Raw genomic sequence first — 21024 nt, forward strand, 5'->3', positions numbered from 1 at the left:
TCCTGTGACCCCCCCATCCCCTGCAAAGGACTCCAAAGCGCTGCTCTCCTTGAAGGAAAAATGACTTTTTTGCTGGATTAGACGTGCCCTTTTCTTAGTGACAGGTAAAATTGTATAATATGTGATAGGTGTGAGCGTTTGTTTTTAACTCTCAATCTCCGAAAATCACTTAGCCACCTGGACATCTCTTCTGGTGGAACGTTGTTTTTGGTAGCCAGGCCAGTGCGCAGGTGATTTACGTTTACACAAGCCCCAAGCTTAGCCCTGGGGCTATTTCCCTTCTTGTAAATTTCCCATGTGCCAGGTGAATCCCTCAAAACCCACTTGCAGATTTTTTTTTTAAAAATAGCTTAACTTGCTAAACTAAGGAAATGATTCCATTAAAACGTTGGTAAATCTGTGCCCTCCAACTTAAATCAGCTTGAGTGTATTCTGCAAACAGTGAGTTGTGGGTGAGAGCGTTTGCAAGAAAAAAAATCTTACTGAAGAGAAATTATACCGAGCTCCTCAGGTACGTTGCTTCTGTGAGAAGACATTTTGCCTACACTGCTCAGGTACCTATTCCTAGTAGGAGATATTAGGTGCTCAGAATTTCAGTTTACTGGTATGTACTCAGGTTAACTGAAATAAAGTTCAGTGTGTTTTGAATTGTTTGTCTAGGTCTCTGTTCAGAATTTTAAATAAAAACATTTCAGAAAGCATGGGGAGGAATTAAGTCGCATCACGAAAGAGCAAGAACTTTGTCCTGCAGAATTTACATGCAAATTCAGGATAGGGGACATGAGAGTGGTTCTTGATTTTTCTGGTCCTCGCAGGGTTGTTTACTGGTGTTCCTAGATCGAACCAAGCAACTTTTTTCCCTAGCTCTGTTTGTCTGAAGATAATTTATTTCCTGCTGATAGGTTTGTAAGAAGAGAAGGAATAAAATAGAAACAAAGATGATTGATTAACTTTTAGCGATTATGAGCCTAATATGGGGTCAAGGAAAATTTTGACATATGTTTTGAATTTGAAATCTAAATCTAAAAACTCCCCAGTCCATACTGAATCAAAGATAGTGTGTTTAACATAGGGGATACCTGTTTTTGGTTTCTTGCAGGTTGGTAAGATGCAAGGGTATGAAGGGGAGAGGGACAAAAAGTATGGGGAGAGATTTTGAAATAGTAGTAAAATTGAACAGCATCTAATTAATAAGTAGGCTTGTACCCGAAAGTCACCTATCTCTCCATGTTAGGCGTGGAGATGTGGGCAATCAAAACCTTGGTGTCGGGTTAAAATTCCTGAGAGAATTGTTTCTAATGTAATCCATCCTAGATATTTATTAGCAGTAAGCTTTTGGGACATACTGAAATTGGAGTTCTGTTTCACAAATTTTTTAGGCAGAGTAATGCCCCACTATTGACCTAAACCTTAATTGAATTTGGTAAAGTAGTAGAAGTCCCGGTTGTGGACAAACTGAAAAGTATATTTAAAATAGGAATTTAGCTTTTATGATTGTTTGAAACAGGGTAGTGTATTATTTTTCCAGATTTTTATTGAACTTTCAGAGTCTGTAGTGGTAAATATATATATATATATTTTTATTTTTGAAAAGATGCCTGTGATATTACTATGTCTAAAGTTTTTGGTCCTTTTTCAAGATTAGAATATATGTCTAAATATTTTATGAAGTTAAGGTATTAAAAGGCATGCTAATTCATCTGTTTATTCCAACGTACTATACTTCAAAAGAAATATTTACTGAGGAAGGATTTTTTTTTTTTTCAGTAAGCTTGTTTTACTTGAAATACTCCAGGAGCAGAGTCTGCTCTTTAATACCTGCTAGGCATGTGGCTTGCATGGAAATCATTCATAAGTAAAAGCTTCGGAGAAAGGTATTTATTCTTTTCTAGTTTTAATCTCTTGGCAAACTTGTCAGTGTGTATAAACATACATCATCTCAGTTTTTTCTGCAGATCTTTTGGGGTTACAGTTTGTTCCCTTAATCATATTTGCTACTTAAATTTTATTTCATGTGGTCATGTGACATAAAGGTTAGGGTCTAAGAATTTGATTTGGGCCACATTTCTAAGAAAAGATATTGGTGAAGTATGTTGTCAAAACTGATTGCATTAAACCATGAAGCGTGTCTCTTCATATGCTTTTTTTTAATGTAAAATTATTTGACTCGCGTGAACAAAAGCACAGTGCTTATTTAAGAAAAATTAGTTTCTCTTGACATTAAGGTGGTAAATTTCTATGCATGTTGCCTTTGCTATCAAGATGGAAAATACTTGACATCTCTTTCACCAAATGACTTCACAGAATGTAAGAAAATATTTTTGGCTGGGCCAGAGTTGGAGCGTGGAAGAATAGTTGCCTGTAGGATGATTTGGTTTCATGAACCTTGTTTTGCAGAGCACTACTGTGTGATTAAGGTCTGTTTAATGGATGCTTTACCTTCCCTAATTAATTACTTAATGTGGAACTTACCGTCTACCTTTATGTGCTCTGTTTTTCAGGTGCTTTTCCCAGGATAGCGGGTCTATGAGTCACTCATACCAGGAATAGGGGTCTCACCAGGCTTCAATTTAGTACAATGTGTTGTTATTAGAAAGTGAGATCCTTTCCTTGGAGGGTTAGAGCTTAGAAACAGGTTTGCATATTGCATTTTTGTGTGTAAATTTTTTCCTTCAGTGTATCTGCTTTTCTTTGCTTCTGTGCTACTTTTAGGGGGTGCTTAGTGTGTTGGCTTGGCAGTTCACTGCAGTCAAGAAGCAAGTTCTTTGACTAAAATTTCATGTAATGTCGTGATGTTGCAGCCGAATCATTAATCTCCCTCTTTATGTATTTATTTTTATGGGTATGTTTCAAAGATTTAAAACTTTTAATTAAGATTAAAACCTGAATTTTGTCTGCCATGTTTAAAGTGAACGTCAGCTGTTCTTTATCTTGGGAGATGAGGTGATGGAGAGGGTTGCCTTCAAGTGAGAGGAAGGAAGCGGTGTTTCACCTGCCGTAATGGGGTCATCAGTCTGTAAACAATCTAAAGCTTTGTTTTAGCATTTTTTCCATTTCAAGACTTTGATGTAATATAGGGATACAACTCTCTAATCAGCAGCAAATGTTGCTGGGCTGGTGAAGATGCTTTTTTAACTTATCTCCCCCCACCATCCCTCAGTGTAGGGATACTTGGAAAATTATGGGGCTTTGTTCTTACTGAATATTTCAGAATAGCGGTTCTTAACTCTGGCTGAGAATAGAACCTCCTACAGCTTAAAAAATGCCTGAGCATTGCTGGACCCGCTGAGGAAGAATCCCAGGGTGGGACCCAAGCAGTCTTATTTTTAGAAGCTCCACAGGTGATCAGATGGGCAGCCAGGCTTGAGAAGCACTTTCAGAATTGGGTTTCAGGCTTATTCCATTTCGAGATTGTTATTGGGCTTATGTTCTTAATAAATAGGATGGAACAGTCGGGAATGGAATGCTTTGGTATTGTGAAGCTTGGTTCCTGGACAACACCATAACAAAACAACTTTACCTTGGAAACATGAGTATCTAAATACAGTAGTTGGGGCTGTCCCAAGTGTATGCACTTATAGTACTCTGTGTCTTTTTCTTTGAGCCTAAGTATGGATCTTATTCTAAAAGGATTCCTAGATTCAAAGCATTCTTCAATAAATGTAGCTCACTTATCTGCCTTTTATGTGATTCAAATAGCAGGTTTATGATTGTGTTGCATGTACAAGGGAAATTAATTTTGAAATGATTCTCTTAAGTAGGCTTGAGGTAAACAACGCGATTACAAGAGGTGTTGGACTAAGTGATCTGTAATGTCCCTCTAGCTCTAAGGTGTTGTGATTTAGGAATGGAAATGTTACCTTTCAAATAAGAAAATTCACTCGTGGGGCCAGAATACCAACCCTAGTCACGATAAAAGATTGTATATGTGTATTTGTGTGTGTGTGTCCGTGTGTGTAGGAGACTTTATATAGTATCGGCTTATTACTGGATGAGAATCTCTATATTGTAAAAAAATTTTTTTTTTCCCATTTTGGTCCATATGTTTAATGGAATTCTGGTTCAAAAGAAACTCAGTGGGATTTTTTTGAGGGGAAACTTGAGGAAAATTGATTGGAGAAAAGTAATGTGTTTGAGTAGTCAAAAAAACCTTTCAAAATTCAAAAGAAAAATGTTCCTCTGTCAAGAAGTGAATGTGCTTTAGTGTCAGTAATTAGATCAATGTGCCACTGGCAGAGGAATTAAGCAAATAGGTGTTGAAGCAGAGTAAAGAGAAATTGACAGGTTTGTGGGAATTTAGTAGGTAGTAAAGGTGGCATTCCTAATCAGTGAAGGAAAAAAAGATTATTTATCAAAAGATACTGAGGCAATTGACTACGCAGTTGGGGGAAAAATAGCTCTCTACCTTACATAAACAAAAATTCTAAAAGCATTAAAAGTGTAAACATGAAATATTAAATTGTAAAAGCACTAGAAGAAAATGTAGGATAATAATTTTATAATCGTGAAGTGGGCAAGATGCTTTGACACCATCAAGGAGAAAAGGGATAAATTTAACAACATAAAGTCTCATCTAGTTACTCCCTTCCTCCTCCCCCTACCTGAAAAATCGTGGAAATACATGATGAGTTGTGAGGGTAGAAGAGTTATATTTAGACAACGAGCTGCTTACCTAAAGGAGAGCGAGTATGAAGAAAGCATCTCCGAAGATTATTTCTCATCTTTGAGTGAACAGAAACAGTAAAAACTTGACATCTATGGTGAATTTTCGAGGGAAGGTGATGAAAAAATGGCACACTTTGAGTAAAATTGCAAACAGTGCTGAAGGATAGTATTTCCAGGATGATCTAGAAGCGAAACACCAAATTTGTGTTGCAGAAGGCTAGCATTCCGGAAACCTAGTAGGCACATGTCAGAAATCATGAACAGTTCATTTCTGCCTTTTAACATCATTTGCTTTGCTTTTACAAACTTCATCCCTAAGGCCAATTAGTTAGCAGTGTGTAATGGATAAATTCTGGAGAGTTGGAAAGATTAGGTGGAATGCAAAAAGAAATAAACTGTCTCAATTGTTGCTATTTTCATCATGGGTTGGTTTGATTTACAGTATGCTTTGTGCAAACAAGATTGTGGTTAAAACTTTACTCCTTGTGATACTCTGTTTACCTAGTTCCCAGTCAGAAATTGTGAATTTCAAAGAATTAATTTTTTTTAAATCATGAAAATATAGCCTCATTTAAAAAGTTCACTGACTTTTGTTTTTTGCCGAAAGACAATCCACTATTTACCACTACTGGAGATACTCAAAAAAACAAAACAAAACAAAAACAAAAACACCACAGGGCACAGCGATAGTATAAAGGGAACATCGGAGTTAAGAAATCAGGTTTATCATTCTGTAAGTTCAGAAAAATCTCTGGCCTCCATTTCCTCATATTTATCAAATAAGGAGTTAAACTGATTGATCTTTCAGGTCCCTCAATTTTAGAAAGTCGATATTATGCTATAGGTATTAGCACTCTGAAGTTTTAAACAAGGAATTTCAGACTCTAGTTTGAACAATTAAAATATTTAAAAATGTGGATTTCTCAGGAACTGCTTTGAAGTCCTATCATGTACTATTTTGACTTATTAATTTAAAAAATTTTCATCACTTGTAATCACTTTGCTACCTATAGAGGCATTATGTATATATTGGTAGCTGATGTCAAAATTTATAGCAGATAAGACTTTCTGAAAAACTTGGTATCCTGGCTTATTAGTTACTTTTGGGAACTTGCAGTTTCACCTAAAATTACGTTAAGGTGTCCTTTTATAATCCTATGTTTAAAGTTTTTTACTGTCAGGTTAAGCTAAAGCAATGCATATATCTAACATATATTTTCGAGGTTTTTCTGAGTCGTTTACCTAGATTAATTTCTAATTGGGGAGGAACCTCAAAGTCTCCTACTGCAATTTATCGTTTGATATGTATTCTCTAACTTTGAAAAGTTAATGTTTGTAAAATTTTTTTTTAATGATAGCTTTCTTATCAGTTGTGAGCTGTTTTAGGAAATGATTCTAAGTGAGTTTTTTTGTGTTTTGTATTTTATTAGATTAAGGTATAGGTACTTTTTTGGTTTAAGTTGAATTTGGGGAAAAAACGTGATTTGCTTGAAGGATTCAGTGAATATTACTATGACAAGAACACATTTGTACATAAAATTCAGCTTTAGGTTTTTTTCTGTATGTCTAATGTGGGTAGATCTTGGTATATTGCATTACTGTATTTTAATATACTTTAAAACAAATGACAGTATCCTAAGGTATTTTGTATATTGCTAACAAAAAGGGTCTTTACGTGTATATTGCTTTTATCCTGAAATATCAAACAAGTGGTTTTAAAAATAACTTTTGTTTTGTATGCAATATTTTGGTCTTTTTTCTTTTAATTGTGAGAAAGCTATTTCTGTTTTATATTGGTCATTAATATACAGAGCATGGATTATATGTCCGTCAAATCATTTCTAGGAAGAAATTTGAATATTCAGTTCACAGAAAGGTAAACATATCAGTTTTCTCCACAGCACCCTGGGAAGGGAGGAAGAGTTGATAGTTATTGTTTACCCTGGCCAGATGTTCTCAAAGAATCATAGGTACATGAAGTAGAAAGTTTCTCTTTTACCATTATGTCCACTTTTTCATTCTGTCTTAAACATACTGTACACATGAAGAAAGACGGCAGAGGTGAGGAAGACACCAAATTCATGGCTTGGAAAGCCTGGTGATAAAATAGAGCTGGCAGGAAGTTAGGAACCCAGGCCCTTCCAGACAGCAGACACTTTCTGCTTTCTCTCTTTGGCTGTGTTTCTTAGAGTGGTCAGAGAACCTCTTGTATTAGGATAGGCCTGGGGCTTATGAGAATGCAGATTTGTGGGTCTACTATGGGCTTAAAGAATCAGAACCTCAGGGAGTTGGACCAGGGAATGTGTATTTTTACTCTCTTTATTATGGAAACTTTTAAGCGTACAGGGAAATAGAGGAGTATATTGAACACCCAGTACCAACTACTTGGATTCTGTAGTTAACATAGATAGCTTTATGTGTGTTTAACATGTATCATGACGTTGCACCTCTCCATACTTTGCCTCAAATACTAAATAATTAGACTGATTCTACATAGCTATAATACTATGATCCCATCTTAGAAAATTAATGGTAATCCCATAATTATTCCATAATTCAAGAAAATCATCTAATAGTTGTTTCACGTTCAGATTTGCTCATTTGTCGTCAACAATGTCTTTTATAGGTTTTCTCCCTCCCAACACGGCTTAATCAAAATGGCTTAATCAGCATTGCTTTTATGTTTCTTTAATGCTAGAACAATTCTTAAATTTTTCTTTTCTTCATGGTGTTAACTTTTGCAGAGTCTGGGCCACTTCTCTTGTATGTTCCGTATTTTGGATTGCCTAATTGTTTCCTCCAAGTTTGATCTGCCCTCTGTATTTCGGGTAAACTTGAAGGTGCTTCTAGGGGCTTGATTATATTCAGACTACGTACTGTTGTCAGAAGTACTGCTTTCCACTTCATATTTGCATCATATCACATTATAACCTGATTCATCTCACTGTTCGTGATGCTAAGTTTTATCTCTTGGTTAGGGTTCTGACTGCCACATTCTTCTGTATAAAGGTACATTTTCCCCTTTGCAGTCAGTAAGTCACTTGTGGAGTAAGACTTTTGGCAAGGTGTCAAGGCCTATTTCCCGACAACCTTTTACCTAATAGTTTTAGTGGCCATTGAGAATCCTTGCCTGAATCAATTATGAATTGCTGGTAGGAGGTGGGACTTGTATTTTAAACAAGCTCCCTAGTCGTTCTTAGGTCTCTAAAGTTGGAGAGCCATTGCTGTACTGGAATCAGGAACTGAGAGTTAAAGAAAAAAAAAAATCCATCCTGAAGAAGTTACTATGAATCTAGGCACTGGTGGGTTTTCAGCTGGTTGTCAGTAGACAGAGTTTAAACTTCATGTTAGTTTTGGAGGAACAAATTTGAAATATGTCTCACGTGTTCTCTGTATGTAACAGCAATAACCTGATATAAAGGCTAATATAACAGGTTAGAGTGTATGACTCAAAGGAGAGTGGAGGATGCATAGAAATTACTAAGGTGGAAAGGAAACTATATTAGAAATTCTTTTTTTACAAATATCTCGTTTAAATTTTTGTAAGTTTTTTTTGGTGCCCATTTTCAGATGAAGAAATGGGTTTAGAGAGGTTAAGTAATCTGATAAGTCACTGGTAACTGGTGGAGGAAAGTTTTGAAGCCAGATCTCACTGACGGCAAAATATATGCAGTTTTCTATATCTCTTGTAAGGATCCGGAGCCTCTTCTCACTAATTACTTTGCTTTACTTTGGGACTTCGCTGTTTTGGCTTATTGAAAGTGGAGGAATGATATTCTTGAACCACTGGGGCCTCTTCATGTACACGCTGAGGTTCTTTGAGACCTCTGATTTCAACTCTAGTGTATTAAACTCTGCAGACAAGATGCACCCATATGTTGATTCTCTGTTTACCTGTTGGAAATACCAAGAGTAGTAGCTCTTTCCTTAAGGTTATAAAGCAGTTGTTTTCAAACTTGACTGTGCTTTGGGGTCACCTGGGGAGTCAGATATTTGGGTTCTACCATAAGAGATTATGATCCAGTAGGTCTGGGATGGGCCTTAGAATCTATTTTAAAAAGCCTGTGTTTTCAGAAAGATCCCCGAGCAGTGCACAGACAGGGATGAGAACCACATTTCTATAGGCTGATTTCTACCAATATTTACAGCGGTAGTTCTCCGGGAGAAGGAGTTTATATTAGAATCACTTGGGAATATTGTTTTGTGTGTGTGAACTTGAGCACTAGTCGTATCAGATATAGAGGGGTGGAAAGAATAAAGGAAGCTCTGATGATGATTTTAATGGAACACCAGTTTTAATGGAAACAGTCTCTGATTGGACCTTACTCTTAGCTGGAATGGTTGGTGAAAGTGTGTATTAATCAAATGGTAGCTATATTTGCCATATACTATGGCGTATGGGTTATACATAAGGTTTAGAATACTGTAAAGGCATTTTACATTAAAACTGTACAGCATATAATTGAATATTCTTTTGATTCAGAAGCTTCTTTGGAAGTTTGAAGTACTTCAAGGTCATTATTAACACAAATGATCACTGTTGGTGCTCTAAAAGTGCCAGGTTAGAGGCATTTCATTATGTTGGGAAAATTGATATTCAGTGCAGAGTGAATTTCATGTCTCAAATTTTCAGAAATGTTATATTTGTTAAAATTGGTGCCAAGGATAGGATTCCTAAAAAGAAACTGGTGAATGAAAGGGGAGAAGTGTCCTAATAGGTATTAAATAGGTGTCATTAGAGACAGGAATGAAGGAAGCAGAGAAGGAAAATGACCTAACTACATTTTGCTTGATGGATTCACGGGGAGGAATAGCTAGGGGAGGGGTTGGGAAGGGGTTTTACAGTCTTTACTCTTACCTGCTGTAAGTTATTTAGTACAGTGGATCAACAGGGACCCCTAAAATCTACATACACCAAAATAACATCCTCTGAGCTCCATCTAGCAATGGAGCTCAAATGTGGCAGTGGTGAGAAAACCCAGGCTCCTTGTAACTCGGAAGCTCAAGGTCAGAACCTCTAGGAGAGAAAACAGCTGGCAGAGAGGGACACAGGATGTATGGGCAGGCACACCGTACACTGGGTTGGATCCTCTGTGATTCTGGATAAAAATGAACAGAACTCCAAATCTGTCATTTTGCTTGGTTATAAGGAACACAGCTTTTGAGTAGTAAACTAAATAGTAGTTATTAATAGCCCTGTATGTTTAGGATGCTGCCATTTTGCCTTCTGTAAGGCAGTTTTCATTAAAGCTTTCTCTGAAGGAAAAGATATGCATTCCAGTAGAGAAATTATGTATTCAAAATTTAAGGAACCTCAGGTGGCTTTGCTTAGACCTAGTGCGTGATGGCGCGTTTTGGGGTTGGAAGAAAAGAGAAGCTACATGAAGGACTTTTTACTCTGTTCACAAATTAAACAAAAGTTATCAAGACGAAGCTGAAGTTAAAAGCAATTACATTGTAAATTTTGAAAAATAAGAGAATTACAACATGTTTATAGTATTTGTGGACCGTATTTGTGGTTTCCACTATTTGATAGGGACCACATAATTTTTAGGTAGTTTTCAAGATGCAGTCTAGGATTAAACGAGATGGCATTTGTCAGGCATGTTACAAGATTTTGATTAGGGCCCTGTGAGATTGGAATGTGTCATTCTGTCTATTTGTTTGGCATCTGCAGTTCACTCTCTCAATTCGTGGTATAATCATATCTACCATAATGTGATATTCCTGAAAACCTCTCATTCTGTAAAATCACACAATGAAAACAACAGGGCTGTGGGAAAAATAGGATTAAGGCTAGACTACTTAAAACCATGGGACTTTGTAACCAGAACACTAACAAAACAAGGACAATCCAAATATTAGCACCGTAGTATCGGGGACATTTGCACTCAGTTTCATATCCAGATGGTTCAAGGCCTTATTTTATCCTGGGACATGTTTTTCCTTCTTTGATATGTAGATTCTTGTAGGTATTAGCTTCTACTGGAGGCCATTTTCACCAAAATTGAAGCTGTGGTCCAGGGTTTAGCCTTCATGTGTGCCCACAGCATCACTAGGTAGAGGAAAGGATAAGGAATATGGAAGACACTAAACCGGCCACCACTGCTTGTACAAAAGGAAGGTATTTTGGTAAGATTCTCACCAGTTTTCTTATTCTTTCCTAAGTCTTTATTATTTGTGAAAAATCTTGCCCTTGATAGCTTCAAAACATTAACATGCTGGGAAGAATCACTTACAAACCAAAACTATTTCCCCATTATACTATTGTCGTTCCCATTTTGCCAGTCATGTGTGAAACAATACATGTTACGGGAGCATGCATTGTGGCATAACTGACATGTTTTTGAATCTGTGGTGGTGTCAAGATGCAGCTCTTGGGGTTGTCAAGGTTCTATTGTTTTGCGAAATTCTAGTTTTGGAGATAGTACAGCGTTTCAAGGTTAAGTGAAAGTTATTCTTCTCATGCTTTGTTGGCCTTTATATACAATAAAGAAGTGAAGAGGGGCTATTTCAATCCACTTTTAAATTTCTGCGTCTGTAACATAGTCATTGGATGGAATGAGCTAATGTCTCAATGCCACATCAGCCCTTGAACTACATATATGGAGCAGGAATGGCTTTAAATTTCGGCCCATTTGAAGTGTAGTTATAGTGAGGCTTTAAATTAAAATTCATCTGAGTGTACAGTAAATGGAAAAAAGAGCAACAGTAGCCAGTTGTCAAGGAAAAAACTGATGGGTTTAACAAACAGACGGCTTTCAGCAATATAAACAATCTGTTTTCATAGGGTTGTTTTGTTTTTTTGTTTTAGGATTGGGAAAATGTCCACATTAAGTGGAAGTTAGTTAAATGTGAAAGGCAGCAAATATACAACGTGTATGTTGAGTATTACAGTGTTTTTCTTCACTAACTGTAACAACAGACATTTCAGTGCTTAACACAAGAGGTGTATTGTCTTCTGTGGGTGGTCCTGGCTGATCATGGCTTTAGCATCCTTTAGAGACTCAGCGCCCTCAGCATTCAGCCAGAGAAAGGAAAGAAAATATGGAGAAAGCACAACTGCTTCTTAAAAGCCCTGGCTTGAAGTGACTCACATCACTGGTGCTATCATCCCACAGGGAGAACAGCCCTGTGACTACGCCCATATAAAGGGAAGCCGGGGAATGTGGTCCTGCCCAGGGAACAGCTTTGTACTACAGAAGAGGGAGCTTGTGTTTTGTTGACTAGAGACTGAGGAAGAAACAATTCTCTACTTAGATCAGGTATTCTCCGGATTAGATTGAAGGAGGGAGGGAGGGAGGGAGGGAGTGTGTGTGTGTGTGTGTGTGTGTGTGTGTGTAATGTAAATTGCTGTTGATTGGAACATAAAAGAGATAGTTCCTTTTAAAACTTTGATTTATATTTTAAGTTAATATTTTAGGATTTGCTAGCCATGTCAGGTGTCTCATTTTACTTTTCTTAAAAATCTTTATTGGAGTATAATTGCTTTACAGTGTTTTAGTTTCTGCTGTACAACAAAGTGAGTCAGCTATATGTATACGTATATCCCCATATCTCCTCCCTCTTGAGCCTTCCTCCCACCCTCCCTATCCCACCCCTCTAGGTCGTCACAAAGCATCGAGCTGATCTCCCTGTGCTATGCAGCAGCTTCCCACTAGCCGTTTATTTTACTCTTAAAAATGTCAAAACTGTTCTTAGCCTGAGTGGCATACAAACACAGGTCAACCCTATTTTAACTGGTCAGGTAAAACAAGTAACTCTATTTAAATTAGCTTTTAAAAGTAACAACTACGTTTAATAATTTTAAGTGTGATCTGTGCTAAATATACTAAATTAAAATATAATGAAATGGTACAACTAGAGTTTTGAATAATTTTTCTTCAGATGAGATTTCATTGAGGTAAAAATGGCCTTCATAGACTAAATAAAAAGTACTGTAGCCTTGTCAGTGTTTCATGTCTTAAAAGAAATAGATCATCTGGTTTAGGACAGTTTGGGATCTTGACATGTGCTCACAGGGGGTTGTAACTTTAATAAAAGTGTGTCCCATACTTCGGGAACTTGTTGGCTTCTATTCCCCAAATAACTGCCCGCCAAAATCACTCCTTGTTCTTTGTCTTTTAATTGTACAGGCCACCAAATAAATACGTGTGCAAAATTCATACCTAAATTTGGAGATTTACACTGAAACTTTGTTAGTAAAACTGATTGGGGGCTTCCCTGGTGGCACAGTGGTTGGGAGTCTGCCTGCTAATGCAGGGGACACAGGTTCGAGCCCTGGTCTGGGAGGATCCCACATGCCGCGGAGCGACTAGGCCCGTGAGCCACAACTACTGAGCCTGCGTCTCTGGAGCCTGTGCTCTGCAACAAGAGAGGCCGCGATAGTGAGAGGCCTGCGCAACGCGATGAAGAGTGGCCCCCGCTTGCCACAACTAGAGAAAGCCCTCGCACAGAAACGAAGACCCAACACAGCAAAAATAAATAACTAAACTCCTACCCCCAACATCTAAAAAAAAAAAAAACAAAAAAAAAACTGATTGGATTCTATTTGTTTTGCGTGTTAATAATCACTGGGGATGGATTAAAATTATCTAAAAATTCCTTATAAATGTGTTAAAGCATCTAAATATGATTTAAAGTAAAACTGAAACTAAAATGTTTTCATCAAAACACGTCGATGTTTTATAAGTTCTTCTAGAAATCATAAAATATTAAAATATAGAGACCTGTTAGTCTAGTAGTGAAGGTTTAACGGTCAACTGTTTTAAGATGCTTGTTCTGTTAATTCCAGATTTGACTTAGGTTACATTTTCTGGTATTCTTTGTTTTTGTTTTTTTTTTGCGGTACGCGGGCCTCTCACTGTTGTAGCCTCTCCCGTTGTGGAGCACAGGCTCCGGACGCACAGGCTCAGCGGCCATGGCTCACGGGCCCAGCCGCTCCGCGGCATGTGGGATCTTCCCGGACTGGGGCACGAACCCGTGTCCCCTGCCTTGGCAGGCAGACTCTCAACCACTGCGCCACCAGGGAAGCCCCCCATTTTCTGGTATTCTTAATTGGCTTTTAAAAAGTAGGTTGCTAAAGCATTAAAATAATAAATATACGTATTTATTTAGAGGCTATTTAATAATTAAAGTTTCTCTACATAATATTACCACCAGGTGAGACTGTACCAGGGTCTAGATGAGGATCCTTTTTTTTTCTTACAAAGCCAAAATCTGTGACCTGTATGGTTAATACATAATTAATATCTTCTCAGACTATTGTGCTTGAGAGATAAAACAGCAAATTATAATTAGAATAAAAATCAGACACTGAAACCTTTAATAGGAGCTGTATGGTGTTACAGGTCAAATACGCATTACTTGAGATAAAATTTTTTGCCTGGTTGATCTTGTTAATATAATTTTAATACTTTTAGTGTGTTTACTTATATTATCTGGTGCTGGCTCAGTCTTTCACTCCCAATATTGCATCTGTTGTATCCAGACAACATTGCCCAGACTACAAGCAGACGTGACTCCCCAATGTCATAAGAAGCCACTGGGTGACCCTGTCTGAGCTTGATCAAAATAATTACTGTTACGTCCAGGGATTCCAGAATGTAATACTGCTGCAGATGTTAAAATGCTTACACTGTGTTTAGAAACTTATTCCTAAGCCTTTTCAGTTTTCAATTCATAAGCCCACTTGGGTGGATGCTCCAAAATCTTACTTAGTGACATTGTAGTAATATTAATCAACACAGATTGTAGGACTTCTCAAGACCAAAGAAAAAATGAATTGCTAAACTTCACGATAGTTACTCTTGGTTGACATAGATACAGTCTTAAATAATAGTGTTTAAAAAATCCAACAGGGACTTCCCTGGTGGCGCAGTGTTTAAGAATCCACCTGCCAATGCAGGGGACACGGGTTCGATCCCTGGTCTGGGAAGATCCCACGTGCCACGGAGCAACTAAGCCCATGTGCCACAACTACTGAGCCTGTGCTCTAGAGCCCATGAGCCACAGCTACTGAAGCCTGTGTGCCTAGAGCCCGAGCTCTGCAACAAGAGAAGCCACTGCAGTGAGAAGCCCGCACACCACAAGGAAGAGTAGCCCCCGCTCTCCGCAACAAGAGAAAGCCTGTGGGCAGCAATGAAGACCCAAAACAGCCAAAAAATATAAAATAAATCATTTATATAAAAAAAATATATGCAGGGCTTCCCTGGTGGTGCAGTGGTTGAGAGTCCACCTGCCGGTGCAGGGGACGCGGGTTCGTGCCCCGGTCCGGGAGGATCCCACGTGCCGCAGAGCAGCTGGGCCCGTGAGCCATGGCCGCTGAGCCTGCGCGTCCACAGCCTGTGCTCCGCGACAGGAGAGGCCACAGCAGTGAAAGGCCCGTGTACCGCAAAAAAAAAAAAAAAAAAAAAACAGAAAAAATTCCGACAAATAATACTTCACATTAATTAAGATGCCTCCTAACTACATCTGAAGCTAGCATGATATTGTAAATCAACTATACTTCAATAAAAAAAAGATGGCTCTTATCAAAAAACCTGAAAATAACAAATATCGGTGATGATGTGGAGAAATTGGGACCCTTGTGCACTGTTGCCGGTAATACAAAATTATGTAGCTGTCATGGAAGCAGAATGGTGGTTTCTCAAAAAATTGAATATAGAATTATATATGATCCAGCAATTCCACTTCTGGGTGTCTACCCTAAAGAACTGAAAACAGGAGCTTGAAGAGATTTGTACAACATGTTCATAGCAGCATGATTCATAGTAGCCAAAAGGTGGAAGCAACCCCACTGTCCGCAGATGGATGAGTAGATAAAATGTAGCACATATGTGTAATGGAATATTATTCAGCCTTTATAAAGGATGGATATTCTAACACATGATACAGCATTGGATGAACCTTGGTGACATTATGCTAAGTGACATAAGCTGGTAAAAAAAAAGGACAAATACTGTATGATTCTACTTTTATGAGGTAACTAGAGTAGCCACACTCATAGATAGAGACAGAAAGAATGGTGGTTGCCAGGCCCTGGCAGGGGGGAATGGGAAGTTAGTTCAGTCTAACTAACTGAAAAGATGAAAAGAGTTCTGTGGATGGATGGTGGTGATGGTTGCACAGCAGTGTGAATGGACTTAATGCCTCTGAACTGTGCACTTAACAATGGTTAAGATAGTGAAGTTTATGTCATGTGCCTTTTATCAAAATTTAAAAAAATCAACAGACCTTTCGGATAGTTTCATTTCGTCATAGTCCTACTCACTGATTAAACACAGAAAACAAATGAACAAACAAAATCTTTTTCTCTTCCTTGCCCAGCACTGTTGTCAATTTAAAAAACAGAAGTAATATTAATTATGTCCCCACAGCCAATCCATTTGGATCAAGGCATACCTCTTTTTTTTTTTTTAGTAAATTTATTTTTTATTTTTACTTTTGGCTGCATTGGGTCTTTGTTGCCGCACACGGGCTTTCTCTAGTTGTGTTCAGCGGGGGCTACTCTCTTGTGGTGCGTGGGCTTCTCATTGGGGTGGCTTCTCTTGTTGCAGAGCACGGGCTCTAGGTGTGCAGGCCTCAGTAGTTGCAGCATGCGGGCTCAGTAGTTGTGGCACGCGAGCTCTAGAGCGCAGGCTCAGTAGTTGTGGCTCACGGGGCCAGCTGCTCTGGGGCATGTGGGATCTTCCTGGACCAGGGCTCGAACCCATGTCCCCTGCATTGGCAGGCGGATTCCCAACCACTGCGCCACCAGGGAAGCCCCAAGGCATACCTCTTACCAGTGTTCTAGCCACACTGTGCAGGTGGGCACCGGCTTCAATTGTGTTACCTAAAAATATTATTTTGAAATCGGTCCCTTCCACTTCTATGGCACAGTGCAACCGTTGTCCGGTAAGAAGTTAGTGTTCGTCTTCACAGTGATACTCATAGTCTCAGATTGGAAAATGAGAACCCAGGTGTTTTTAAATCTGAAATGACTCCAGTAAAGGATGGGTAGGTAGTTTAAATCAAAAGAGAGCTCTTCCGAGTTCTCTGTCCTACAGCCTGACCTGTGGTGATGAGGCACTGCCTGTAAGGAGGGCCAGAGAAGCCCAGGCCTTCAGAGCATGCCTTTTGGAGGCCAAGTGCTGGGTCTCAAGCCTGCCCTGGACCAGCTCTTAACTGGTTACAGTTTTTTAACCACTCTGTTCTTGGGTTTCCTCACAGGTAAAATGGGGCTTATTTTGGGTAGAAAGATCAGGAACAGCTTTGTGGAGGAGGATATTACTACCTTACAGGGTTGTTTTGAGAATTAAGACTTAATACATGTAAAGTCTGAGGATAAAGCTTTGATACACTTACTTACTAAATGTTAGATATTAACAGCTTTTTCTACCTGGCCCACAGGATTGAAAATTGTACCAGGCATTGATAAGTTTCTACCTGGCCAAATTTTCTTTCTTTCTTTAACTGTATCCAACCCTCTTTCTACACGTAGAAATATGCCTTGCTTAGGTGTTCAAAGTAAATCCTCCAAATAAAAATGTGATATTGTTAAAGCAGTTTGAACTGTGTATCTATTAAATGATTGTAAGTGAAATGATTGTAAGTTCTCATTGTAAGTGAAACCAGGGAGAAAACTATAGTCACTTTGTAATTTATTTACATATTGATAAATGCTTGAATAAAAAGTGGATTGTCCATGTTCAAAAATACATTAGGTAGGCAGTCTTTTGAAGCAGTCTTGTCTAAATGTCAAAACATATTATCTAGCACCCAAAAAATCTAAAATGTTTATATGAGCTTTCTTAAGGAACAAAATGTTATTATGAAATATGCATGTATGAACTTCTGATGGATAAAGAGTTTACCACCCTTGAGTTGATAAGGAAAATATCACGTATAAATGGTGTAACTATGCAACAATTCTTTAAAATCCCCTCAGTAAAGAAAGATGTTAACCAGCCATTTTACACCCTTTCCAAACAACATTGACAGATCTTCCTTCTGTGAACCTGTCAGCAGATCAGAGACCTTCAGTGGTCCCTGTTTGTTCACAGAATGTACCCCAAACTTCTAAACCCAAAGTGCTAAGTACATGGTTGCAGAAGACTTTTCTTTTTTTTTTTTTTTTTAATTAATTAATTTATTTTTTGTCTGTGTTGGGTCTTCATTTCTGTGCAAGGGCTTTCTCTAGTTGCGGCAAGCGGGGGCCACTTTTCATCGTGGTGCGCGGGCCTCTCACTGTTGCAACCTCTCTTGTTGTGGAGCACAGCCTCCAGACGCGCAGGCTCAGTAGCTGTAGCTCACGGGCCTAGTTGCTCCTTGGCATATGGGATCTTCCCAGACCAGGGCTCGAACCTGTGTCCCCTGCATCGGCAGGCAGATTCTCAACCACTGCGCCACCAGGGAAGCCCTGCAGAAGACTTTTCTAACCCCGTATTTCATTCCCTCATTACTCCACTGTCCCATTTTCATAATAAAACATTCTTACAACACTATTTCAACCAAACTATTCTCATGCTCTTTATTGTTTGTCTCCGTGCAACCTTGTCTCTATTGCAACCTTGGAAACAGCCTTAGCAATTTGGGGAGACGTTTGCTGGTGACCGTTTCCCAGAGTCTGGTTGTTCGGGCAGTGGTTTTGATCTCTTGCCTGGGAAATGTTACACAAACTGGAAGTATGTAGAGGTTTATTTTAGTCTGTTTTCTATGTGTGGTAGCTACAGTCCAGGTGGGAATTGGTAGATTAATAATCAGTTACTTGCTTTTCATAAAGAAGGCATCTGTCAACTTGTAGTCTAGCTGTTAACCTTAGATGTGTCTTCTCTAGCTAGATGCCTGTTCTGTGGGCGACTGGTCTCCTGTAGGCTCAGGCAGAACCAAAACCAGTCAAAAATTGGAGAATTAAAGAGCAGAGGAGGAGTTCACTTGGTACTTTAGCAACTGTCTGTAAGTGCTTTGTCTCACTCCTATTTACAGCCAAAATTACAGTAAAACTAGAAGTTTTTTGTTTGATCCAAGCTCCTCTCCCATTTCTTATTTTTTTCTAACCTCTCAGATGTTTGTACTTAAAAACTTGGTATTTTTTAAAGCGATTTCTCCATGGTTGGGATATTTTGTATCCTTTTTTTCTCAACTTTAATGTGTGTATATAACAAATTCCTTTTTGATTGGAATTCAGGTTGTACTCTTCCCTAACTGCCTGATGACCACATAAGTAAGACTATTTAATGAAGTTACCCATTTTTAATATACTAATTTGGGGGGCCCACTTGTAATTTTCAAAGTTTCATAATATTATATTATTAATCCTTGAGGTTGTTACAGGTCGCTCGATCCCAGAGCTGATAAACTTTTGAAAGATTAGACTAGAGGAGGCTAATTCATTGTTGAGCATGTGAAATTACTGATTTGACTGGAATACATATCTGTGGTCTGTTTTTGGTAATTCTGCCTGTAATGGTGTTCATTAGGGTAACCTGTCTCTCTGTAGGACGGTTTCCTACTACTTCTGCCTGTTGGTCGGAAGACCTGGCTTCCACCTGGCCTCTGTGGCTCGGTACCCTGCTCTCTCTGCTATAGTCAGCTCTCGCCTCTGTTATAAAACCAAGTGTGATGGGATCAGTTCTGTGTAGCTTACAGTTAAGAAGGACCTCAGACTTCAGGCTTTCTATGTCAGAGAGGCCTCAGTTGGGCAGTACCTTGGAGTGTACATTAGCCCATTGTATTAGTTTCCTCCTAAGGCTGATGTGACAAAGTGTCACCAGTGGGGTGGCTTAAAACAACAGAAATTTATTCTCAACAGTTCTGGAGACTAGAAGTCTGAAACCAGGGTGCCAGAGGGCTGTGATCCCTCTGAGACCCTGGCTAGAATCCTTCCTTGCCCCTTCCTAGCCTCTGGTGATGGCTGTCAGTCCGTGGCATTCCTTGGCTTGCAGCTGCATAACTTCGTTATCTGCCTCTGTTGTCACATGGCATCCTTCTCTCTGTGTCTGTGTCTAAATTTTCCTTTTCTTATAAGGATACCAGTCGTATTGGACTAAGGCCCAGCCTACTCTAGTATGACTCTATCTTCACTTATTACCTCTGCAACTACCCTGTTTCCAAATAAGGTCACATTCAGAGATACTGGGGTTAGTTAGGACTTCACATGTTTTTTTGGGAGACACAGTTCAACCCGTAACATCCACGATTTTTTCTTTAACCTAGTAGGTTTGGAAATTCTCTTTTGTGGTTGACCCAATGTCACTCTGACTAAAAATGAAGGCAGTTTGCCTGGGTATAGTAACCCTTCAAACAAGGAAATTATGTATTTGTGAAAATATGCTGTAATGAAGATTATGAAAAAGGTAAAACTACAGCTTTGCCATGGGATAAGCGAGGGTCTTTGAGCTGGACTGTTCTGTGTGATGTTATACATCTTGTTCCAGCTAATGTCACACTGTAACAAATGGAAATACCGTGGGGCTTCCTTATGCATCACTTTAACCCTGCAGATAACGCATTTTTCTCAGTTCCGTAGTGCCATAGGCTTAGGTTTTGGAACAGATCGCTGAGTTCTCAGAGCCTTGGTCTGCCCCTCAGTGGAGTGAGAACACTACCTCCAAGGTAGGGTTTTCAAGGTTTGGATGAGTCGATGTTGGCGTAGCGTCTGGCACGCATGGCGTGCTCGCTCTGTGGGACTTGCCCCCTCCCCCTCTCCGTCTCTCTTTTCATAGTCTTGGCCACGGTGGAAGTGGCTGTCAGTGGAGCAGCTGGAGTCCATCACGCTGCCAGCAGTAACTTCTTGCTGCCAGTGGTGCCATACTTTGCCCAGTGTTGCGATGTCTAAGAATAGTAACCAGGAGGACGGCCAGAGGAGGTCTCTCACTCTGATCTAGAGGCTTTGCGGGGGTTTTCTTTCAGAGGGATGCTTGTGCTTTATTAAGGTGCACTGATTGCTGTGGGTCTGAGTGCCAGGGGGTGCAGTGCTGTGGGTGCCTCGAGTGGACCTCATCTGCCTTCTCACCCAGATTTTTCAATAGTCCTTGGATTTTGGGGTGGCGGGGAGCACTGTGGGGCAGTATCTTAATGCTTCGGAGAACAGTTTAATATGAAATTTAGCTTGACATAATTTTAAAAAAAGTATATATATTTATTTTAGAAATAAAGGGACATTGTAATAAAAACACCAGTTTACCAGTATATTTGAACCATTTTTTGCCCTTTGAAGCGTCAATAACATGCTTAAGTGTTCTTTGGAGGGGAATTTATTCTTGACATAGTAAATATGTTCGATCCTCACTTATCTGTTTTGTTAGGCCATTTACTCAGCTCACCCGCAGTTTCTGATTCTGTAAATCGGAAATGATAGTACCTATTATACCAACCTTA

The sequence above is a fragment of the Neophocaena asiaeorientalis genome, unplaced genomic scaffold, assembly GCF_003031525.2.
Source record: "Neophocaena asiaeorientalis asiaeorientalis breed wild unplaced genomic scaffold, Neophocaena_asiaeorientalis_V1.1 scaffold633, whole genome shotgun sequence".
Lineage (NCBI taxonomy): Eukaryota > Metazoa > Chordata > Mammalia > Artiodactyla > Phocoenidae > Neophocaena > Neophocaena asiaeorientalis.